The sequence below is a fragment of the Daktulosphaira vitifoliae genome, unplaced genomic scaffold (genome assembly GCF_025091365.1).
Source record: "Daktulosphaira vitifoliae isolate Bord-2020 unplaced genomic scaffold, ASM2509136v1 Scaffold_1, whole genome shotgun sequence".
Classification (NCBI taxonomy): Eukaryota; Metazoa; Arthropoda; class Insecta; order Hemiptera; family Phylloxeridae; genus Daktulosphaira; species Daktulosphaira vitifoliae.
The window spans coordinates 59,355,779-59,365,957 of NW_026099572.1; the positions used below are offsets into that span (position 1 = coordinate 59,355,779).

The 10,179-nt window shown below is 25.7% G+C and overlaps 1 long non-coding RNA gene across 3 annotated transcripts; it reads right to left on the reverse strand.

The window, feature by feature from the left end:
• Positions 1 to 3,179: 3,179 nt before the first annotated feature.
• On the reverse strand, positions 3,180 to 9,015 carry LOC126909265 (uncharacterized). 3 transcript variants are annotated; one of them, XR_007704987.1, is made up of 4 exons: positions 7,776 to 9,015; positions 7,412 to 7,694; positions 3,898 to 4,090; positions 3,180 to 3,393 (listed from the first exon to the last, which is right to left on the reverse strand). It is a non-coding gene; the product is annotated as an uncharacterized LOC126909265 (long non-coding RNA). The 3 variants fall into 3 exon arrangements; XR_007704984.1 differs by having other exon boundaries at positions 7,412 to 9,015; XR_007704985.1 differs by having other exon boundaries at positions 3,801 to 4,090; positions 7,412 to 9,015.
• Positions 9,016 to 10,179: the final 1,164 nt, after the last annotated feature.

Here is a 10,179-nt window from a genome sequence, read left to right on the forward strand (position 1 = left end):
GTTGCTATTTTAAATCTCTCCTGTAAGCAAATTGAGTATTAGATTTTCAAAAAAATGATATCAAATGATAGGTAAATATATAAGGTACCTATAAAAAAAAATTAAGTTGATTTGTTCAGTATTGAAAAAGTTATGGTAGTTTAAAAAAAAAAAAAGTAAAAATTTACTGATTTTTAAAATTTTAATTTTTTTGGAGGTTTTCTCCATTTATGGTGAACGAGGAAAATTTTTCAAGCTTAAAGGATAATTTCTTCAACTATATACGATTTGTGATCTTTTGACATATTGTTGAAAGAAATCGTTCCAGAAAGAACTAAGAAAACGTGGCAACAGGCACACACTAAAAAAAAAAACATATCATGGTAAATTTAATACCTTCTCAGCTTCCCATCGAAGCTAAAAAAATGGATTACAGAGTAATCGGATTATCATCAATTAATGACTGGTTGATTACAACTTTTCGACTAGTATTTCAGAAGTTTTTAATAATTTAAAGTATAGACTAGAAGTTAAGAGTTGATGCTACTAGTTTTATCACTAATCATTTCCCGGTTGTACTCAACGTCCCGCTTACGTATAAAAATGAAAATAACTTCTGAAGTGCTGGTTAAAAAGTTGTTACCGATGATAAATTGTCTTAATTAAATTATTTTCTATTTTATAAACTAGTTAAATATGTATGTTGTCTTTAAAAAAATAAAGTTGACATCCCTTCAAGTTATAAGGGATGATTCTAAAAAGTAATTATTATCTAATAAATCAAGAAATATAATGAACTAAAAGAAATAAAAAATTTTTTTCCAATATTGTATTTATTTTGTGAGTAAACTGATCACTCTGTATAGTTTTACCTTCTTTTTTTTCCTCGTCTTAATCCCAACTACTTGGGGTCGGCCATAATGTATAGTTTTATAAACGAGTTAAAGACAAAATATTTTATTTGTGAGGACAGATCTAATCAAAAGATACACGTGAAAATATATATTTGATTGATTATGATTACTCATAAATAATAATTGGAGTTAAAATGGAAATATTTTTAATCCGATTAATATATTCAAATGGTCTTTTAAAATTATATGGCATTTTATTATCCATAAATAATGTGTCATTAATAATCATAAAACAAAAATTTTTCTCAAATATAATTCTATATTTTTCCATCAAAAATTTATTTTCCATTAATCCAATAATTTAACTAGAAACTTAATTGACATATGAAGTGGGCCGAAGGACTCGTGAAAATTCAGATTACTCATACTTAAGTACTAATGTCTTACATAACTAATTATAAAGAAGTAAATATTTGACGTGTTTAACTACTTATCAAAATGATATATGGTAAGTTAACCAAAGCAATTTAAATATTAAATATCAATCTATACTTAATTCTCGAAATTTGTGCAAAACGTTACTCGGTAAGGCAGAGCAGCATTGTAGAGCCCTCAGACATCTTATTATTTAAGAGTTCACTCATTGTCAGATATGTAGTAACTCAAAAAGTACACTTGTAATAATTAAAAAAGAAATAATTAAATATATAAATATGATTTTGGGTTGGGTGTTGTTTGAGCTATTACTTTTATTGTATTAATAATATTACTCGGGGTACGAGTATGAGGGTCTGTAAGAAAGATAGAAGATGATAGAAAAATAAAGTGATCTTTATTTTATTAATATGAAATTTATTGTGATTAATTGTCAATTCATTAATATCAATAATGCCACGAGTTATCGATGATAGGTGGGATTGAGTCACTTCGTTTGTCTACCAAGAGTGGTATATATGAACCTCCAACCTAACTCCTGAAATAGACACTTATCAAAGATATAACTCTGCGAAATAACTCGGTACAAACATTATCGATTTATTAAATTTACTTGGTATATTTCTTATTTTTGATGATCACTTAATTTTCCTGTATGCCTACTTAATCTATGTACTCATAAAATTTAATTTTAAATCTTATATATTTTTGGAGAAATTATTAATTTCCAACCTTGATATTTCTAATGACACGCTGAAATAAATAAATATTGTTTTTTTTGTATGAATATAATTGTAGAAACGGCGGATCACTTTTCGTATATATTTCGTTATGAAGGTGTGGAATGATTAAGCGTAATTCAACGTACTGAGCTCCTCTGTGAATATCTGATCGCATCTGACCAAGTGAGAGTATTCTGACCAGCATCAGAGTAACACCTGAGCCAGAATGTTCATTATTTTGGGCTTTTCATATTAATTTTGATAGTATTTTCAAAGGCAAGAAGTGATCACCGACGCTACCATTATTTCTTTATTAATTATAATTTATTACATGTTATTTATTAAATTTTCGTCAATAATGATTTACATTTTATAATATTCTACCGTTTCTTACGGTATAAAATCTTACACATTATTTATTACCTTATGTCTAACACATTATTATTACATATTGTTTATTATTTCTTGTTTCTTTATATAGTTAATACATGTTTTTTTCTACGAAATTTCATTAGTATATTTAAACATTTAAAAGGCTATAAATATATATTTTTTTTTATATTGGTATATATATAATATATTATATATATATATCATTTTGTGTGATTGATTAATTGAAGTCTTAAGTAATACATTATGTCATTAATGACATTAATTAGGGTGGATCAAAAAAAGTCGATCATCCAAATTTTAATTTTGAACCATTTTAAATTTATTTTATACATAAAATAGTCATTTTGTGAAAATTTAAGATTTTTAAAATTATTTTTACTGGTGGCTCAACATGTTTTTAGTATTTTGACCAAAAAAAAACAAAAAACGGCCTCTGTTATTCAATTTTTGGTCGAATATTATGGTTAGTATACCAAAATAGTTATATTTTTACTGTAAAATACAAATCTTTAGTTTCAAAATTCTAAGTCAAAAATTGATAGCGTGGATGTCATAATTAACGTCATTATATGGTAAATTTTTAGTAGGTCTCGAGTAAGCTTAAAATTAAAAAAAAAATTTTTTTTATGCAGTTTATGTATATTATAAGTGAAAAAAAATTCTTCACTAATTTTATATCGTATACCTTTTTTATAATCAATACTAGAATTTACAATATTCTTGAAAATATGAATAACTGACGATTGTCTTTACATAATTTTCAAATATTTTTTTTTTTTTAATTTATTTTTTATTAAATAAGAATACAGATTTATGTTATGATAAAATTATACATCAATATAAATAATGTCACGATTTCACTTATAAGACACGACAAATTATTACAGAATGTTTAAAAATGCACATTTCAAAACTACAATAAAATAAAATCTTTGTCATCACGATCAACAGAGTCCTTCTTCATCATCTTTTTTACTAAACTTCCATGAGCTCAATTTTAAAAAAATTTTCTAGATCGGATAAAAAATATATAAGAACATAGTAGTTTGTAATTTTGTTTTTTTATCATAATTGCAATGTAAAAATAGAGATTCTAATTAAAAAAATTAATTTTAAGATTTTTTACCCCTGAAATGATAAAATAAAATTTATTAAACTACATATTATTGTAAGATCAAACAATATCTTCTTTTATAAAAATTTAAAATTTTCCATAATTTCCAAAAAAAATAGTGTTTTATCCTTAATGAACACTCTAAAAAGGGGAAAAAATTATACTAATAATTTTAAATAATCAAGATCATAGTATAAACAATAATTAATTAACAGAAACATTAAAAACCACATATTACTATAAATAAATAAAATAAATGAAATAGGAACTATTTATTAATTAGTCACATAATCAGTCGATCACCTATATTTCTTCTTCGCCCGCAGAAGTTGGTATATCATAATTTCATTTTCAGCAGGATTTAGCGTCTTAGATAACAGAATAGTGTGCTTCTACTCACCTTCTTTACTAAACTTCCTTAAGTTCAATTGTGAAACATGAGTGGTAATCATTATAGAACCCATCAACGAAACAATACTCCTTGAATACTTTTGCAGTAAGACATGATCTTCGATTTAACATCAGCCTTCTGGGCAATACAATCCTTTGTTCGAAAGTCTGCACACATGGTAATACCTTTTTAGTTGAAGTATCTGGTCATGTAAACATCAACACAAATTTAGTTAGTTTAACAAACATTTTAAACTTTCAACTATTTATAAAAAAATTATTGTCTTATCATCATACTTAATTTAAAAATATATACACAAAAAATGTTCAGTTATTACTAAATTTTTTTAAATCCAAAAAGATCACATTGTACCAATTATGAACTAGGCTGAGAATTTAACGTTAATTTAAATATTTTATTTATTGGTAACACTTGATGGCTACTAATTTTTTAATAAAATTAATAGACTTCAAGGTCTGTTAGACAGTGATGTAGTCAGGGGACATAAATACTAACGGCGTATACTAACCTGCTAACTTTCTATTTATACTTGTATTAAAGTGGATCAAAATATAAAATAAAGAAACCCAGTAGAGTGGCGTAGTGACACAGTGAGGACGTGTTATAGTTGGATCCAGTATAGATGATTTCTCACAGTGATTAAAAACACTATCATGAAAAACGCTTCGATGAAAATCTGTAGATAGTCTTTAATTTTAAGAAATTGGTTGATTATTCTAAACGCAGATTAACTCCTATTTCTATCAATATTCTTGATTAGTAGTCGATTTATAAGTATAATTTATGAATAAATATCTATTAAAGCAATTCAACATAGTACAAAATTGATATTAGTTTCAATACGAAGCTGAGAAGATATTAATTTTACTATGATGTGTTTTTTTTTGTGTCAGTTACCACTTATTCTCAGCTCTCACCGAACTTATTTCTTTCAACAATATGTCAAAAGATCACAAATCGTATCAAGTCGGAAACGTTACCTTCCAAATTGAAAAAATTTCTCTCGTTCCCGTAACTGGGTGAAATGTCCAAAAAAACTACAAATTTAAAAGTCGCTCATTTTCAACATTTTTAGCACTTTTTACTTAAAGATGCCATAACATTTTTAAAAATGACTAAATCAATATAGTTTTTTTTTATGTATAGATACATGAGGTCCTTACCTATCATTTTTTTAAAAATCTGACAGGGAGATTCAAAATGACAACTTTTCACAAAAATTTAATTTTTGAAAGTGTTCCAGAAATACTGACACTTTTATATACATCTTAAATTAAAGCTAATGTAATATAATTTATTATAGAAAAAAAAATGTCGGACTTTATTTTGTCTTCACAGTGAAAATGGCCAAAAATGCTATTTTTGTGTGAAAATTTTCGATTTTATATTATACATTTTTAACTTTATATTTATATAACTTTTTGAAAAATGTATGAATCAATACAATTTTTTCATGAGAAGTAATATTTACATACATCTTTTATTCGAAATATTTTTTTTTAACACGCTTATATTAGTTTCACATGTATGTTTGTTGTGTGTAACTCTCCACGCGCCACGTGTTATTATTCTCGCGTATCCCTTTTTGTATGGCCTTGAGGCTAGAATGTCGTAATGCATTCACCCCATCTCGCTCACCACTCGACTACAATAATATAATCCTGTATATATACAGGGTGATTTTTTTATCATAACCCACTCAATTACTTGCAGAATAATAATAATTTAAACATTTTTTTTTTATCTTTAGTTACATATTATTCTTGAATTTTAACTATATAATACTTTTTAAGTTCATCCCTTATGCCTTGGAAAGAGGTCAACTTTGTTTTTTAAATGGTAACACATATTTTTAATTTAATAAAATGTTTGAGTTTTTAATTTAATAGTAAATGGCATTTGAATTTTTAATATAACTTTATTAGCTTATTAGATATAAACATTTAAAGTTTCAAAATTTTGAGTTAATATACATGTATAATACACATGGGATTGTAAATACAGGTAGCTAATTGGATTTTTATGNAAGGTATAATATACAAGGGATTACAAATATAGGTAGCTAATTGTTTTTTTATAACATCGATATTAGCAGGTACACATCATTGTTATTATCAATGATAGTAAGGTACATTGTTATGAGTTTATAAATACACTAACTGACAATACAGAAAGTATATCTATTGATAATCATAATTGATAATAAACAATCCGTGACTGAGACAGCAATGTCATAAAAATCCAATTAGCTACCTGTATTTACAATCCCATGTGTATTATACATGTTCATACTATTTAAAAAAACAAAGTTGACCCCCCTCCAAGTCATAAGGGATGAACTTAAAAAGTATTACATAGTTAAAAATTCAAGAATAATGTGTAACTAAAGATAATAAAAAAAAAATGTTTAAATTATTATTATTCTGCAAGTAATTGAATGGGTTATGATAAAAAAATCACCCTGTATATACAAACAAATTTTTATTGTTTATTATGAGAGATATAACATTTAAAGATTCAAATTTTTTGAGTTAATATACATGTATAATACATAAGGGATTATTAATACAGGTAGTTAATTGGTTTTTATGACAAAATTCGCAGGTATATAGCCTTTATTATCAATGGTAATAAGACGCATTGTTGTGAGTTTATAATCACACTAACTGGCAATACAGATATTATATCTATTGATAGTCATAATTGACAATAAACACTCCGTGACTGTTTCAGCGATGTCATAAAAAACTAAAAAGTAAAAAATAAATATAGTTAAAAAAAACTGAAAAACACGCTTTTAAAGCATATCAAACTAAAAAGTTAAAAATAATTTTTAATATAAGCTTAAAACAATAATGAACGAAAAATACTAATATTATTGTGAAAAAAGCCTGGGAGCTTTATAATAATATAATAATACTAGTATTTTTTGTTCATTATTGTTTTAAGCTTATTTTAAAATTTATATTTAACTTTTTAGTTCAATGTGCTTTAAAAGCTTTTTTTTAAGCTATATTTATTTATATCGGAATTTTTAAAATTAAAAACTATCTACAGTTTTGCATTGAAGCTTTTTTAAGATAGTGATTTTAATCACTGTAAGACATCATCTATACTGGACCTAACTATGACACGACCCCACTGTGCTAAGTTTTTTTCAGCTTATTCTAGGCCATTTAAACCTATTCCTGCTTCCGTTATTTCCCTCCTTGCTTCTCTGTGCTATGCCAGATTTTCTACGTTCAGAACTCCCAACAACGTGATGTCTTCCTTCACTGGATCCCCCCACCATTACCAGGCTTTTCTCTCGGTCAACTTTTATTCGGTTTCCAATGCGTAATGGTCAATATAAGTTGGTATTCTGCTTATCAGACGAGGACCATCTTATTTTCTGACTCTTGAGTGTGGCAGGTATATTGGATTCGTTAAATAAACTATTAAGTATTTCATAGTCACCTTCATAATTTTTTTTTTAAGTTCAAATATTCTTTGTAGGATTTACCTTTCGAAAATCATTAATTTTTTTTCGGCAGATTTTTTAGATCCCATACACCACAGGCACACAATACAGTTGGTCTAACAAGGGTCTGATATAATCTTATTTTTGTTCTTCTTTATAATTTATTGTGACAATTGACTTGCTTCCTTAATATTTTAACACTCTATATATATTCATATAAAATACATTATATTAACAGTAGTTTTATATCAAAGTAACTACTATAGTGGTTATTTCAAGTGGATAGTTCATTCCGCGCAGATAGTGAAAATTCAAATAAAAATATCTAAAAAAGAAGAATTTAAGCATTTGCATTTTAGTAACTATAGACCATTTAGATAAAGTTCAATTAATTTCATGCTCTTACTATTTCAAAATAAAGTTTTATCCTGCATATTTTTTTCAATAGGTTCTTTTTTAACATTTTTTCATTAATAACTTTTCAAATACGAAAATATATTGTAATATCATAATTAAACATGCTAAAATATACATACATTATGTTAAAAAATATTTTCATAAATTCGTTGTGCGCTCTTATTTGGATTCCAATATTTCAGTTGCAAAACGTGGGCGTTAATTATTTTTCTACGAATTGATTTAAATGTACAACCTTAGATATGACTAGTTAATTTTATTGGAGTTTGCTGTTTTTAAATAAAAACTCAATATTAGTCACTATATTATTTTTAAAAATTTAATATGTGTCTGGATATGAGGATATGGTTCAAAACTTTATTGCGAAAACTAATTAATTCATCACAGATGGTGTCTCTTGAAAATCGAGATCTTTCACAAAAATTATTCTAATTAAAATATTTCCATAAAAACTCTCTCAAAAATTATTGCCAGTAGTCCGTTCGCGTACAAATCGATCAAGCATTCTCTTTTTTACTCAACTCGATTATCAAGGCCTGGAAGTGAAAACTAGAATTTATTCAGAGTTAAAATTTATTCAAATTCAACTACCTTCATATTATAAAATCCTAATTCACACATGAAACCTCAGGTCTATAGAATAATTATTGTTGAGTTTTCTTCAACTATTATACGCTAAGAAATGTATAGTCTATATTTTTATTGCATTCACTTACACAAATATTCTAACAAATCTTGACTATTCGTAAGTTTAGTTCAGGTCTGTTTTTGATGAACCCTTTTATTCCCATCCCGTCAGAGATAATTTATTTTGTTTAGTAGTAACTCAATCACAAAGAGTCTCATATATTTTATTAAATAATACTAGTTAAAGAAACTTCTCATCTACACCTTGACGCGGTCGCATTGCACTTCCGGCTTTACCGTTGGATAGCGACTGCGACACAGCTGCCTCTCCTCGTCCGACAGGTCGCGCGACGCCGAGTGACCGCGGGTGACGAAAACCGGTCCAACCCTGCGGCGATAAAATAATTATTATTATCTTCTCATTTTGACCGTTTAGACACACATACGAACAACAAAGTTTAATTTTCATTCTGTATTTTGATATTGTCATAAAACGGAAAATATACGCCAAATAATATTTATTTGACGGAGTAATTATTTATTTATTTAATAAACAAAACACCTTAATCACAACAACCTATTTAACAACTAACTATATTCTGCTTTTTGAGTTACTAGAAAATAGAATAATTATTTATTTAAACACCAATAAAAGACATAATAATTTTATAAAATAATTTATTAAGATAATTTTATAATGGTGGTCACGATAATTAATTTTACTTATTTTATGAAAACATTATTATTTAATTTTAATGTTAATCCCTTAGAAGACGTATATTTATAAATGATATATCTTATATTCTGATAAAGTAATAAGTAATTAAGACATTATACCATCAATATTATGATGCTATCACACGGGTAAAACATAAAATATTAGCAGATAGATAAAATCAAATAAAGATATAAATGAAACAAAAATTTTTAATTTTTATAATTGTAAATTATTTAATAAATAAATAAAACAGTAAATTATAAATTAAATTAATTAACGATATAAGAATTGTGTATTATTCTATTGACAAACATTCTTCTGATTGGATAGTTTAGGTATATTCCTTTAATTATAACAGTTGATTTTTTTTTCATCATCAATTGATAGTAAGTCTTTAAATAAAATTATGAATAAAAGAAAATTTTTTTCAAAAATTTATCACAATTAAATTTTTATTTCCAGATAATAAGAAATGTCTTCAAACTATAAAAAGTTTTATATTAAAAACAAACTTACCACATTACATTTGCAGACAATTATCCTCTATAACGGTTTTTATAATTAATGAAAATGTTTTTGGTTACAAGTGTATATTTATTTAATATGGTAAAAATATTATCGATATATTAGATACATGGGGCGGTTTTTAGTAAGAATTAGAACAATTCAATAATGGTAAATTTTCAAGAAACATTAATTACGAGTTAAATTTTCCTAGTGGTATATAGAAATACTAAAACTTAATTCTATACTAAGTAAACTGCTAATAGAAACAACATATAACAATACATAACACATTATTAAATTGTTAAGTAACTTAAAATAACAAAATTTTACTTGATAAACTCTCACAAAAGCTTTTCACACATAATATTCATATGATATATTATATCTTGTATGTGTAAGGATTAAAATGTGTGTACACAAAGTACATAATCAGCGTGATTATTGAAAATCATACTATCCCCTATTTTAGCTTCGATGCGAAGCTAATAAGGTATTGGTTTTACTATGATGTGTTTTTTTTTTTTTTTTTTTTTTTTTTTGT